Here is a 16,160-nt window from a genome sequence, read left to right as displayed (position 1 = left end):
GGCCGGGTATACGGTTTACGTTAACGGTCCGCTGGCATTTCTATTTTTACCCGCGATCGATTTTGGTCCGTGATATCGGAAATTCGATAAGCAGGCAGACGATTGCTTCGATTTTCAATGTCAGACAAATACATACGTCGACGCGTCTTCGAGCAGCGCATTTACATATATGGTCGGCCGAAAATAAACGAAAGCGATCGCGCTTTCGCTTGTTTGAATTACCGTTTGGTTTCGTGGCGCGCGCGGTTCGATAATTGAACAACCGGCTTGAATGGCGAGCGTTCCCGGTTAAAAGGAAAATGCGCTGGCGAATCCGGTAGAGAAGCGGGAACGAAACAGAATTGAAAAAACGTCTCCCGGTAGATGTTCTTGAATTAGCACGGAATCTCATTTCTGGTTTACGATACTCGACGTCAAAACGGGTCGACGACAAAAAAAAATAGGAAGGGGACAGAAAGAAAAAGGGGGAAAAGCGAGGCGCCGTATCGTCCTCGTTGTTTGCGCGTGCATACACGTTCGTAATGGCATATTGAGCGGCGCACAATCGGTGGCACAGTGGTCATCCACCATCCACTCGCATAATAACACGCCGCGCCGCGCCGCACACAGCGAGCGCTAAGCGCACCGTGGCTGCACCGTGCCGTTCGAAGTAGAACACATTCAGCATTATCTGCCGTGGCTGGTAATAAAATACCCTTCACCCATTTCCCCGGGAACCCGTGTTCGTGCCCGCACGTGTGTCGATACGGCCGTGGATGCGGCCGCGCGCAATCCGCGTTACAACCCCTCCGCGGGCCGTCCAACACGCCTCGGGTATATCTGATGTAAACACGTATGCAACGCGTCGCGATCTTCCTATCGCTCGGCCTGTATCGTATCTCTTTGCCTTAACTCGGTGAATTCCCGTGGGAGTCGGCTTTCCGCTTTGTCTCCCGCGCCTCCCTCCCGAAACACCACTCTCGACGTCACCCGTCCGCACCACCCCATCTTCCATTGAAATTAACTTTTGACTTCCGTATTTCACGGATAGAGGCTCCCTTTGATCGTCCACTGAATTTAAATTCCATTTCGACCGAATTTTGCTTACGCCAACCGTCCGCGTCGCCCTCGCTCGCGCCCACGCCAGCGCCCACGCCGGTCTCTTTCGCGTCGCGACTGTTCCACCCACCTCTCGCCGACACTAATTACACCTTCGAATTTTCGACGCTCCCGCGACGCGATGGACAATTTGGGTTACTGCCTCTGGACCTCCGCCATGGATAGCCCCACCGACCCATGCACAGTAAATTAGGACGTCTTTGAACAGCGTGTATATTTTCGGACAACGTTTAATAGGCCTCGAGTAATCGTTCGTTAATGATCGAGGATTTTCTAAAAAATGACAAGATTGTTTCTTCGAATATTTAAGTCTTCGATACATAATCTAATTCTCTGACGAAAATGTTCTTACAATTGGTATTAAAAAAAGAATCCTAGCTCGCAATGAATTAGCACACACATAGTAAACGAATGATTATACTTATTTTATACGTCTTTGGGAAGCCTGAACGTTTTAATCCTTCGCACATCTTTGTTTCCAATAATAAACTCCTTATAAGAGAAATATAATGTATGCTTATCGCATGCAAATCCTTTCTTTGACATTCAAATATCGATGAGACAAGAATAGAATTTGTGATTTTAATGTAAATATATCTTCGCAACGTGTTCGACGCGATATTATCGGGCAAGGGATTAAGAAGTTCAAAAAATTTGTTTAATCGACGATGAAATTCGATCGTTCGAACTAATTTTCATGAAAATATTTGAACTCGTAACGGTGACACCCCGCTCTCGGAGCACCCCAGACATTGGCGCTGCGAAATTGGCGAGAGACCGAAGCTCGGCCAAGTTGTATTTCGACGATGAACGGGCGCGCGGATGTTAATTATGATTTCAAGATCATGTTTACAGGGGAAGATGGAAAGGGTTCGACTATAGCTGGTACCTTTGACGTCCGCGGCGCAGTCTATAATTACTGACAAGTCAGTGAAGCCGAAGTCCGTCCGCGAAAGTTCGTTATACGACGGCCATGTCCTACCCGTAGGCACTTCCTGTGCACACAAATATACGTGCCTGGAGACGAGGCATCGGGCGCGGACGTTAATTATTATCGACAGTTTCGCAAAACGAACTCTCGCCTGTCGCCCTATCGGTCGTACACACGCACCGTCGAACGCTTTACCGTAGCTGCCTTGCCTACGACGGTTAATTGCATCCAGCCCTGTACTGCCTGCCGTACGAACGTATGCGTGCACGTATACATAGGTGCCAGCCGAAGGTGACGCGCAGATCGATTCGAATCGCTCCTCGACTTCGACTCATTGACTTTCGTCCTTTCGTCCTTTCGCCCTCTCCCACCTCCGATTCTGCGTCCCGTGTCCTGCGTCCTCGACAAATTACGCGTATCACGCGAAATTCGATACTCCTGCTTTGCCAATTTATTCGGGGTTCCTTGAATATTTCATTAATCGCGCCTATTTTTTTTTATCGGCGATACATTGCCACGATACAATTCCCGCCGTGTTAAAAACGACTGCTTTTTTTGCATCGGATTGCGCGGAATTATTAAAGAACCGCGCGAACAAAATTTATTGCGGCCGTGATGCTCGCGATTTATTCAGACCACCTGAAAAACTATATTTTTACGGTATGGTGCATTTTATAGCGGTGCACGCAGAGTTTTTCGCTCTTGTAAATATTTATTGTACGCCGCTGATTTAAAGATCTCCCGTTCCCCTCCTATTCTCGTTTAATAAATAAATAAATATTCGATGCATCGGTGACGGATCGGTTTCATTTGATCGACGACGAACGAAGAATCGTGTCGGCCGCGTGTGAAAGGAAGGCATCGTAAAAAGGAAGAATGTAAAGTACGCGTGTAAAAATCTACTGTATCCTTTTTACCGCTTCGTTAGATCCCGATGGATATCGAGTTTCACGACGGGCCGTCGCGTCGCGTACAATTTTTTTCCCTTTTTTCGCCTATACCGCAGCGGCGCATGCTTACGATAAGCTTGTCGTTTATACATTTTTCCAGCTCGTTTCGAATACGATCGGCAAGTATGTTCGAATTTCGATACGCGCGGAAATTCAAGCGAGGGAGCGCATCAAGTGGATCGGATTACCGGACTATTTATGCGTTATTCGTGTCGCTCGAATGGAACGGCGGAACTTTTATATGGAGCCGAGCGCGTTAATGAAGCGAAACGTTTGACCATCCGCGGCGAGGAGGACACTTGGCTTTTGTTTATTTTGTAAACCGGCTAAAAGCGGTTATATACCGTGCAACAAATTGAGAATCGTAAACAAACCTGTTGTCGAGCACGAACCGCGAACCGGTTGCCTTTTTTTCACCATCGGATCTGATTCCCGTTCGGTTGTTCGTCCGCTCGAAATTCGCGATTTCTTTGTACGATCGCGCGCTCGACCCACTCGTACTTCTCCGTCCGGTATCGCGTTCCGCGGAAAAGAGTTGTTAACGCGACGGTTTATATTCCTGTCGTCGCGACAGACTCGGCTGTTACACAATTCGATGGACCGACATCGTAAACGGACCGGCGGCCGTCGAACGGAGGCAAAATATGATAATACCGGTCGGGCTCGGTGCCCGAACGAATTTCACTTTTCCGCGGGCTGTCACCGACATGTGGAACCGTTTGCCCCTGAAAAAGCGCGGCTCGGAAACGAAATGTGACCTGGTGTCGTTATCCCTTGTTAGTTATAACGAGCGGCAGTGACGCATGTTCGTTACGCGCTTACAAATTAGCCACGTCGGAGGGGAAACGAACGGTGCGTGGCCCCGTTACCGGTGTGTACCCGGTGCTTCTCTATATTTTTGCGTATCACCGAGCCGAGGCGTCAACATAAACGGTCGTCAAAAGAATTGGATAACGGCGAGCCGGCCATTTTCACAGATCAAAAACCACTTTTAATACGTACCTGTTTATTCCGATAGTATTTAGCGGCGCGGCTTCATTAAGCCGAGTGGCGGACGACGAGTTTCGGGCGTCTCTGTTCGACCCGAACGAAGAATACGATAATTCGCGCGATGCTGAAAGGCGACATGCGCGGTCCGGGAAGGGTCGAAGGCGATCGTTCGGTCGACCACGAGAATCGAAGCGGAATATCAACTCGAGGATTCGGCGGCTGGGGCAGCAGAACGGGATCAGAGAGGAACCGGGGAGGGAACCGAGCTAGAAAACCCACGGAACTCGGTGTGCAGCATTTACTGGATGGAATCTCGCGAGGCGGCCGCCTTTGCGCATACTAAATGCGACGCGTCGAATGAAAACGCAATATTCCTTTCAAATTTGAGCTGCCGCAAGGAGGAACTCCTTTTCTTTTTTTTTCACCGGCCGAATGGAAATGTTATTACAGCCGCCGCGAGCTTTGAGCGTTTCCGTGCACAGGCCGCATTTAGTGCGGAGCCAATGGTCTGTGGAAAATGCGGCGCTAGAGCCTGTCAGCCGCACGTGCGCCAGTGATTAGATTAACGCGAATGCGACTCTCTTTCTGCCCGTGTCTCGGCCCCGTTTCTTCCACTTTCATCGTCCCCTTTCCTCTTCCTTCTTCGGCCTAGTTTCGGCCCCGTTTCGCTATTTCTTTGCGACTAATTGTAAGTCGGGACCGAAAGGACCGTGTTAACTCCCGCAGCCCGCGTCGAATTTACTTTCCGGTGCACCGTTGCATACTGTGATCGTGGTGACGGGGAACCGAGTCGGCGTAAGATTCTGCGAGGAGAACTGCGCCGAGGTCGAAGAACAACGTTTTTTACCTTCGAAACTTCGTCTTCGAGACGGTCGATCTGAAACGAATTCGTTCGACGCGCTCCCTCGGCGAGTAGAAACGGCAGCCATGAACAGACGCCGGACATACTTTCGACGTAGATTCTAACGCAAAGCAAATTTCTCCAACGAACCAATCTTTTTCGTCGCTTATTTCGACACATTCCTCGGCGTGTGATCGCCCGGCATTTTGTTTTCGATGGGTTGCTTTTAATTCCAGGGAATTACGGGAACGGAATAAAATGAGAGAGAGGTTTCGCGTTGAAATAAACGCGATCGAAAGCGACCAGGGCGTTCCAGGAGGGTGCCGGCAACCTTCGTCTTCCTCGAGGCGAGAAAGCAAGGAAATAACGAGCAGCTTATGGCGCGAGCAAGCGATATTTTACCGACGTACCTCTTTAAAATACACGCCGCTAGGTTACGTTCGAGGTTGCACGGTATTCGCCGAGACAGGAAACAGAGTGCAGAATTTGCAACGACAGTGGCGGCTCGCGTGTCGCTTCGCAAGCACTTCTGCGTGAGAATCCGAAGTGTTTGCGTGCGTAACGAAATATCCGCCGGAGTTGTTCGTTCCGAAGCGTTATCCGGTAGGTAGTTGCCGACGATAATATCGGGTCCACGACGATCGCGGGCGAGAGGCCGAGTCTGCGGAAAGTTATTGCTTCGAGTCTTTTCGGATCTAGAGCTCCGCCCCCGCAGCCGTTCCGACCGGCTAATTATTCCGCGAGTCGTTCCCAAAGACACGGACGTCGAGAAAGAAAAGGAACGCACACAATTTCAAGAGAATCGGCGAGGTTCGCGAATGTCCCGAGCACGAGATAAGTCTGCGGGGGTGCACGACGCATGATGCATTCAGAGACTTCTTTGTTCGCCGGTGCGGTACTTAGTTCCTGGAACGCCCCGTATAATTACTCAGCGATGAAAATTGAAATCGAAAGAAGCGGAACGAAATTAGGAACAATAACGTTTCTCCGTGGCACGGAACGCTATAACGAGCGCTTTCACGTGGGAAACAAAGGAGCACCGGCGAGTTTCGATTTCGTTCTCGGTATTCTCGTTGAAGGGAGGCAGAGAAACAGAGGAGAAAGCGAAGAGTGAAAAGACAGAGAAAGAGAGAGAGAGAGAGAGAGAGAGAGAGGGAGAGGGAGTATGAGAGAGGGAATCAGAGTGGTAGACGGCGATCGAAGAGAGCAGGAAAAGAAAAGGGGCGCAAAAAGATTCGGCGAAAGGACTGAAAAACTCGGTGCTCCGCAATCCCTGCCCGAACATTCTCCATCGGAGCAACGTAAGCACTTTTGCGTGGGAAACCAAGTGGTTCGGCCGCGTTTGTAGTCAGACATCGAGAGCAGGATTTGCGCGCTACCTACACCGCAAGCCACCGGCGTTGCTTGTCGCAATAGACACCCGTGCATTTTTCAGCACCTTCAGCGATTCGAGCGTTCCGCTCTGATATCCAGCGAAACTTCCACTTTCCTTTTGTAGCTACCGCATGCCAGCATCCTGTTCCCCCGAGATTTCCAAGAAACGGATGCTCGTGTCACCCTCCCGCCGAACCTGTTCCGAGAAAGCCCCAACGTTTTTCTAACTCGAATTATATCTGCCATTACGCGATCGGTTTAGTCAGAAACGGAAAAAGCAAATGCATCATCTCTCGGCCAATTTTTATGTTTCCCCAAAATCGGAACTTCTAGCCCCGGTCTCTCCCCTATACTCGTCACGAAGAATATATTCATCGAAAACAGCTAACTGATTAAAGAATAAAGAGATCGCGCAAGCTGAGCACGTCCACCGAAATTTGTTGTTAACCGAACGGCTGCCGTCCAAGTAGCTAACTCGTGAAGCCTGGTAAATCCAGATCCGCGCGGAACGAGATTAAAGCGATATGCGTCGAAAAAATTGTTAATGGGGTATCATATATACATATATTTCTCGCGCAACGTTCCGCTGTTTGCAGGTATAAAATTTCCGAAACGCAATTTGTGCGGCGAAAAAACGGAAAGGTTATGCTGCCAGAATAATATCCGCGTGCCGTTCAAACAATTATAAAATATTTTACGGGTAAGCCGAGCAATTGTACGCTGCATGCCCAAATATACAGAGCGGCAACGGTCTCGCGTTCGTGTTCGCGTTCACGTTCGAGCATTAAACAAAATCCTTGTTGTCCGCGATTAATTAATAAGTCGCGCGTTGATTTGTTGCACATAATTTACGAGTTCGGATAGAAGCGACTCGTGAAAGGGGAACGCGCACGTCGAACGCCGGTGATTGCTATATCGAAAGCGACGCAAAGGACCGACGGCGATCGATGAATCATTACGGCCGGAGCGACAAGATCCACTTAAACGTATATTCGCGGCAGCAATACGGACTGCAAAAATACAACATTTAAAAGGCCAATGATTAGAACCCGTCGCGTTAATAACGAGAACGTCCCGGCGCGCTCGGACGAAATTATTACTCGTAATTATAATAATTATAATTTGTATAAATACGATTAGCTTCACGGCCTGTACACCGAAGGTGCGACGGTGTAAAAACGAACGAAAAGGACCTCCCGTAACGAGGAGAACGATGCACAGGACGCGACAAACATGATAATAGTAATGACAATGAGCAACGCAAACGATGTTACGAGACTCGAAAAAAAAACGGGGCACGGTAATAGGAAAAGAATGGTCGCAAATACGAAGAAGAAACGATCGAACGGAGTAATTGGAAACGAAACGCGACGAGATATTATTCCGATATTATTCTGATCGAAACTGTGATTACAATTCTCGGTTGTATTTTCTACCGTTAGTTTACCTTACAACGCGCGCGCGGCCACCCCGGCATCGAAATGGCCACGGCATAAAATCTATGCCGCAACACGACCGTCTATCCATCGACCCCGGGAAAACCAATTAGCTAATTTTCTATAGTTTCTCTCGGGCAGGAACCAACGGGAGGTCGGCTTGTTCGTACGCATACCAGTTTCCGCGTTCCTCTAAACAAGGTTTCGAATCAGTTTTTGCCAGTTAGCGATAACCAACAACGCAGTTTGCTCTTCCCGGACCGGAAGGCAGCATTAAACTTTTCGCTGTGCGGTGCACGTGGTGCAGACGGTGCAACGCGCGGTCCCGACAAGCCACGGCGAGTCTCGACGTCGCGCCGCGCCGCTGCGTTTTCTGATTTATCGGTTAAACGATTATTCCGGCGAATGTTTTCGGAAGAAAATATTCGATCGCGGCAGAATTACTTGTCATTCCCAATTTCTCCCGCAATATTTCTCCCCACGCGCGGAACGAACGTTTCTCCGGACTAACTTTCGCTATTATTCTCCCCAAGTTCGATTAATTTGACGCGAGGTCCGACCGACATCCTCCTCCTCCTCCCCCTCCTCCGATCGATTAATTGCGCTGATCCCCGCGGATTCGATTTTTCCGCGCTCGCCGCGCCGGATTCGAGGAATGTTGTCATTTTCTCCAATTTCTTCGGCCAGCATTCACGCTTTCCTCGAATCACTTTCATCGGAGGAACATTTGTTAATTCTGTTCGGGGATTGCCGCGGAATCAAGGTTAACGATTAGGCAGGCTCGAGGTATTTCGGCCTATCGAATCGGACCCACCGGCCATCGTTCATCTTCCTTCGAACGAGGTCGCGCGAAGCGTTCTCTCAACGGCCATATCTGCGACCAATTTTAGTATCGATGCAATTGCACCGGTATATGCGGTACAGCCGTCGCGACACATTATTGGCTTCTATTCAGAGTTTGCTTTTAAATAGCGCTATTGTTTTTTTCAAGTGCGCCCGTAATTGTCTAAATAGAGGACGGCGTGAAAACACGTCGCGTTGACTCGACTCGGTTCGACTCGGTTCCGAGCGGTTCCGAGCGACGCAACGACCGTTTATGTCTGCATACCATAAACGTAACGACCCGCCGTAACGAGCTTTTTTATTCGAGCCGCGCGACGATCAAATATCAGTGTTACAGATTTGATTACAAGCTGGCTCGCGTATCTTGTAAATCATCGATTTGATCGCAGTCCGTCTTAGAATTGGAGTCGAGCCAGGCCTAGCAACGCGTACATCTGTCGTACTCGCACGATTCTCTTTCATCGGTCATGAATCATTACCGGCCGCGCAGTCCGCTTCTTGCGCGTCCTTTTTCCAGACAAGTGTACAGTCCTCGTCGGCAGCTGGTGTCGAACGCAATACATTGCGACAGTCTAGAATCTCGTTCTTTAAAGGAAAACGTTCGCAGGTCGGTCGGAGCTGATCCCAACGGCAGATTGCCTCGTGCGGCGCTACCTTGGCGCTACCTTGGTCGGTCTGACAGGCTCCAGAAGAAGTTAGCGTGCAGTGCCAACCGTTCCTCCAACCGTGCCGTTCGATTTTCAAAGCACGTTTGTTCAACTTGTTTGCGCCGCTTTGTCCAAGTCCGCTGTGATCGACAGCTCCCGATTAGACATCATTACGATTCACGACTGAAAAGAATCTTCCTTGACAGTCGTTTGACGCGACACGAACCGATCAATGAACAAACTCGCACCACGCAACTAATTCCAACGATGCAAATGCCGCTGGGGATCGCTAACGTTAGATGCCCATTGTCGAGCACGTGCGCAAACAAAAGCGACCGAGGAGAATCGCGTTTCTCGGAACGATACTAGAAAAACCAGACTATAGTAAATTCCATCTGCGCCACCGTGCCAGACGATAATAATTAGAGCTATAGCTTTGTCATCTCTGTATCGGCGCACACGAACGCGCGCGAACGTCCGTGAACGTCCTGCGAGCACCGCTTCTCGCTTTTCCAAGCATTCTCCTTCCTCTACGGTCGGCCGTTCTTCTCGCCGTTGTACTTTTCTTTCAGGAACGTGCCACGCGACCGGCAGGCAATGGGGCACGTGCCCGCGAACGCTGTTTCCCTCGAATCCGAAATAAGCTCGTCAGAGAAAAGTTTGACGATTTCGGACGAATCGATAACGTCGCTACGAAAATATTAGGTCTACCGTGAAAGTTCTGTCCGTTTTTGAATTGAAATATAACACAGTTTTCATACATTTAACCCTAGAAAGATAACCATATGACAACGTACGTAAAAGATAACCATACGCTTCAGAGGCGCATGCTTTTCTAAGGCGTCAATTTTATACTAACAATGGATATTTATTTAAGTTAATCTAGTCATTTTAAAGGTTTGGCATTATTGTAAAAATAAAATGCATTTATATTATATTCTTTTATATTTTAAGTAATTTTAAACTTAAATCACTAGACCTCTATGAAAAATTAACAAAAATCAACAGTCTTCGCAGGCGCCTCTGCGACGTAGGTTATCTTTCTCGGGTTAATAATATTTATTGTAGAATATACTTTCCATCGTTACTTATGACTTCTTGCCGGCGCGATGGCAACTTGTAAATGCCATTTTTTAAAAATGATTTATTTTTAGAGGCGAAGAACTCAACTAGTGCTTGCTTGACATCAGCTTCAGTTTTGAATTTTTTTCCTGTAAAAAGTTTTGCAAAGGGAGAAACAAGTGATAATCGGAGGGTGCTAGGTCTGGGGAGTACGGTGGATGCGACAGAATTTCCCAGCCTAGCTCTGCGATTTTCTGACGAGTCGCCAGAGCAGCATGTGGTCTGGCATTATCATCGGTAGCCATGTTGTCGCGATCGCGTCTCACTTAACACGTTCCGTGCCGAGCTTTTTTTACTCGAATCTTCACACTTTGATATTTTACTAAAACTTGATGTATTACGTGCAATTATTAATTCTCGTACACATAACAACGTAACAAAAACTTATCAACGCCCATTCTTGCGGTGGGAATTGATTCTTCGGTTCTAAATTTCTTGTAAACAATTTGTTCAGTTCACTAAGTAAACATGCAAGCGTGTACCATCGATGGTACACGTGGCACGGAACGTGTTAATAATGACACGAGACATTTTTATTTCAGTTTATTTAGGAGAGTACATGCGTGTAAATGCAATGATAAAGAGAGATGGTCATATATGTCTCAAATCAACATGTGCATATGGATTGAAACTTGAAGTGACACTATCGGACAGAACTTTCCGGTAGACCTAATAATTCCGGGGAACGAGAATTTTGAACGAGCTATTTCTAATCGAAGGTGTGCGACAATTACGTATCCTGTCAGACCCTTCTCAAGTAATCGAACACATCCTGTTTATTTATATTCCACGAAGAGATGAATGTCACCGTCTTGCTAAATTCGTGGAAGTTCTCGAGTGATAGTAAATTCTACATCGAATACATTATTTGTGTATTATCGTACGTCCTTGACTAATCGCGCCTAAAGGAATGTGTTTATTCTCGGCTTGTTATGGAAACGATGCCATTACGCTATCACGAGCGCATAATTATTATTCTCCGTTGCATAATTGTGAAACATTATTGTCGGCAACGGGAAATCCTCGGGTAAACACGCGCGTAGATCCTTGCGGCACCGATCGAGAGGAATAATCATTCTTGTAAAAACGGACCCACATACCGTCGCGGCTATATTTCATTGTGAAAGGACATTTCTTTTCTAATCCTGTCTCGATAACGATGCAACGGGAATAGTAATTGCTGCTCGTAGCAAACGATCGTATACGCGATTCGTTCACTTCTGCGACCGATGCGCAAAGAATCGTCAGCACGCGGTATTTATCATTTCTTTTATTTTGATCGATCGAAATAACCGGTCTAGGCCAAATGTAACGCAGATGTAACACGGAGAATGAAGAAAGGAATGCAGAACGTACGAGCTGTGTGTCGTATCAGGGAGATTATAAGACGGCCCACCGCGTGTTATGTAATCTCATTTCACAGATGTAGACATTGCCACTGAAAAGATCGACTTTATCGGTGATCGCATTAATAAATAAATACAAATTCTGCTGATGGGAACATAACACCTAAGGTCGGTTTTAAAATTAAGTACAGCGAATAATGGAGGTTAGCGTTAAATTATATTAGGTCTACCGGAAAGTTCTGTCCGATAATGTCGTTGCAAATTTCAATAGATATGCACATATTCGTTTGAGACATATATTTTTGAAAAATGTTGCTCACAAATTGCCATCACGCTGGCAAGAGGTCATAAGTAACGACGGAAATTATATTGTACAATAAATATTACTAAATTTATGAAAAATCTATTATTTCCTTTCATTTCTCAAACGGACAGAACTTTCCGGTAGACCTAATATATTATATAACTTAATAAAGAATATCAAAGTATATATATCCTTCTAAATTAGCTGTTTTTGACGAGTATACGCGTCACGAAGAAATAGCAATATTTTGCGTTACGACGAGTACACAATAGAATATTAAGAATAATATAGCTGTAACAGCTGTGTCCCGACAATCTGTACCGCAAGATCCGCGTCCACGCAACCTTCTTGCACGCGGACACAAATTTGCCTCGATCAGCGTGCAAATTGTCGATCCAACGATAGGTTACGTTCGAAGACAATGGAATATTAATGCAGCGCCGCGATTGCATTTAATTGCATAATTCGCCCAAGAAAATAGCAACGCGTCGATTGTCGGATCGGACGTAGAAATTAAACGCTGCCGCGACAATCTCGGGAGAATGAAATTTTAGCACGATTTGCCGTCTCTTCGACTGTTGGGGCGCCGCGATTCGGCGGAGAGAGCGTGCTAATTATTTTCGCCGAGAATTCGGGGAAAGTTCGGGACTCGTGAATTTCAATTCGAGGGAAGAAAGGAGCAGTCAGGGGAATCCCCGACGCGAAACAATGTTTCAGGCATTGCCTGCTCGGAATCTGGAAAAAAAAAACACGGAGGAAAATCGGCGGCGCGTCCGTACGGGAGAGGAGAAGAGGCGCTGCTCTCTCATCGAATCGCAGCCCGCGTCTTTGTCCCGAACAGCACGTCGCTGTATCGGAGCACGTGAGGCTCGTGCCAAAATCGGAGGTTCGGTGGATGCAACAAATCGGTATCGTGGATTTATCTGCGCGTAGCCAGTGTTCCCGATGGCGAGGGAACGATACGGCAAAGTGGAACCGAATTGTCTTTCGCGAAGGCTTTTGACCGGGCACGGCCGGGCCGAGGGTCAGGAAAGCTACGACGTGCTTCCTTCGATGGAACTGCTGTCTCGAAAACACCCAGCCTGCTTTGCAGTGCCGGGCACGAACTCGACGAGGTTTTTGTATTAGCGAAACAACGCGAGAAACAACTGCCGCCTCCTTCGCGACTTTCTTCTCCGTTTCGTTCGCGCGCCGCACCGCGAACGGGTTTCTTTCCAGTTCCCATGGACTCGTTACCACCCTCCAGCACGCTTCGCATCATCGACTGGACCGAATCTTCGAGACCATTTCGGTCTCGACAATCTCTCTCTCGCGAAGGGACGCAACGTTCTCGTACTTTCGTCCCACTCGTGCGCAACCAGGTGCAATCGAAACTTTACTGGACTCTAGATTCGGTATAGACATCTTCCATTTAATCGAGTGGCCTCTATTAGCAATCGTTGGTAGAGAGATGCTTACGCGAAATCAAAATGTTCTGAAGTACTGCGACGAAATTTCGTTTCACTTCCATTCATTTATTCGCAGAAGAAACCCTTTATCGCAGGGAAAGGGAAATTAACGTAGGAAAAAACGAAATCTAATTTACACAAACGACAACATTAACGCTCATGAAGGTTAGTGAATCGACTATTGTACAATGCAACGATGGTTGAACGAGACGATAGTTTTAGCCTTTCTAGGGATTATTCGGTTCTATCTGTTTTTACCTGTACTATTAATGCAACTTTTAGATCCATATGTTGCGCGATGATTCACAGAATACAATAGTGTGCGATTCCTTGAATGTCTTGATGGTGCATACAAATGTAGAATACAGGTACGCTTTGTGTATTCCTTTTCTTTTTAATCTGTGCCATTCGCACGTAACTAGAAAAAATTCGAATTTTACTGGACATTACTAGATTTAATACGAACATCTTCCGATTGAACAGAAATCGAACCGTCGCTAAGAGATGTTTATGCGAAATCAAAATTTTCTGGAATACTGCCAGAAAATCTCGAATACAGGTGTGCTTTGTGTGCAGAATTTTTAAGATCTGTACTGCTCCCCGTTCGACGGTCGAGATCGTTGTTTCGTAATCCTTATCGCATACCCCTTGCTCGCACGTCGTTTACGGTTACCGAAATCTGAGTGCTGCTACGGGAAATGCAGAAGATTCACAAAGCTTCCTTTGCCACCTTACGTCATCGTTCGCAATAGTTAACGGTATTCTTCATAATACGTAATACTATAAAAATTTTATGATTGCTTTACGAGCCAGACTTTTCGGTACTAAATTATACTGTAACAATAGTTTCACGTAACGCGATACTATTGTATATGTTTGGTCTGGTACAATTCTTATGGCCTTATAAAAATTGAGGGAATTTTTTAAACGGCGAAGTCAGCAACATTCGTTAAGATCGACATATATGCAGCCGCTAATACTAAGTTTAAAACCAGTCCTGTTCACCCGATACACTGATCCCCTGCTATTCAACGCAATTTATACTTTTGCTTTTGTAATTGTAAACTTTGGTTTTGTTATTGATACGTTTCCGTACGTGAAAAGAAATTCGATTCAATTAACAATGGACAGACGTCCGGACGAAGTCGGCAATTAAAAGATGATCGTTTAAAGAAGTACGGTTGTTTCTCGGCGAGGATGGGGAAGGGCCACGCAACGCGAAAACGAGGGGTATTATTACCGGTGTCTCGGAGTGCTAAAGCCACGTGGCACGAAACGTGCTCGGAGGCTTCTTCCTACGAGCTGCTCCCAAGAAGCCGCGTATAATCCTCGGAGAGCGGAACAGTTTACACAAATGGTGAACGCGTGTAGTTTTCAATTCTTTATCGTTCGAGCAATGAAACGGGCGACTCGTATCGAAGCGATCGTTTTCTAGAATTCTTGCATGAACGATAGCGCGGCCGGGTCGATATTGTGTAACAAGAAGGAGGTTAACGAGGCGAGCCATGCGCTGCCAAACGAAACAAACGACGAAACGACGGAGTTTGACGTGACGTAAACGTTGACAAATTTTAGCGACACGTTCGCCGTACGTACGGCTCTCGGCTTCGGCTGTGGGAGTAAGTGCTGGTAACCGGTGCGTATATGCAGAAACGCGCGCGCGCGCGCGAACATCGTCCGTGCGTCGGAATCGTCTGAATCGACCGCGCGAATGCGATCTAATAATATCGATACTGGTAACGAGCAGTATCGCGCGAGCGCAACAAGCAGAACTGTGTCGTTCGATCATGCTCCAAGGCCGTCGAAATCATTCGCGCCCGCCGTTACTCGATACTAAATCGATAATTACCGTGCCTCGATGTCGATCGATAGCAAAAAGCTGGAGCCTGGCGCGTGCGATGCATAATGCGAGCAACACGACCAGGCGAATTGCGAAACAGTGGATGCGAGGCCGTCAAGGCGAGTAGGCCAACGTCGATGTCAACGCAAACAGCAACATCGTCTTCGGCTATAGCTTATCTTAACATTCTTCCCTCCGCTCCCATAGAATTTCTCCGGATCGTCGCGGAACGATTGGAATAATGCATACGTAACGACGCCCGTTATGCCGATCGATTGTACGTTGTTTTACCGCGAGCTTATTGAAAATTCTACATTATATAATTATATCGGACGAGCCACGGGAATTGAATCGAGCAAATAAAAATAACCGTTTGATAAACTGTTTTCACCCATAATTACCGGGGACCGCGTGCGTCACCCCATTTGCGGCTCGATCCCGTGTACAGAGTAGTCTGAAATAAATAATTTTTCATTTTGCTGCGCCAACACGTTCCTCCCATAAAACATGTTAACGGTAAAATCAATTTTATTTATTTGTCTCGCGCGCGCTAGGAGCCTCGAAATATCCCCCCCGCGGACAAGCCAGGCTTATTCGGGAGAACGCGCTTTCTTTATTAAAGCCAATCCACGACTATTGTTCGCCGAGGCTGAATTGGAAAATTATACTATAGAGAAACTCGAACGGTTCGACGAGACCGAAAGACCGTAGTCTCCATATCGATACACACGGCCAACCCCCGAGCAAGATTCCAAAACATTTGGCAATCTCTCCGAGAAGTCTAATGTCATTGCAGCAGAACGAAACATTGTTTACCCGCGCATCACCTGGCCCGTGTTCCTACTTCCTGTCGCGATTTTCATGTCGGAACACATTGTTCGTTGTCGATCGCGAACGATACAGAATCACACGGTTAATCCCTATCTTCTTGACAACGACTACAGGGATCTATAACCATCCGACAAAATTCTGCGATCGCTGACAAGTCTA

At 47.1% G+C, this 16,160-nt stretch overlaps 1 protein-coding gene across 17 annotated transcripts in view; it reads right to left on the bottom strand.

Annotated features, from left to right (window-relative positions):
- The window catches only part of LOC117226595 (CUGBP Elav-like family member 1-A), a 425,233-nt gene that overhangs the window by 373,279 nt on the left and 35,794 nt on the right, over positions 1-16,160 (bottom strand). The window lies entirely within an intron of this gene.

The sequence above is a fragment of the Megalopta genalis genome, chromosome 2, assembly GCF_051020955.1.
Source record: "Megalopta genalis isolate 19385.01 chromosome 2, iyMegGena1_principal, whole genome shotgun sequence".
Classification (NCBI taxonomy): Eukaryota; Metazoa; Arthropoda; class Insecta; order Hymenoptera; family Halictidae; genus Megalopta; species Megalopta genalis.
The sequence above is the reverse complement of the archived record's forward strand: the minus strand, read 5'-3'. Positions and strand labels throughout refer to the sequence as shown.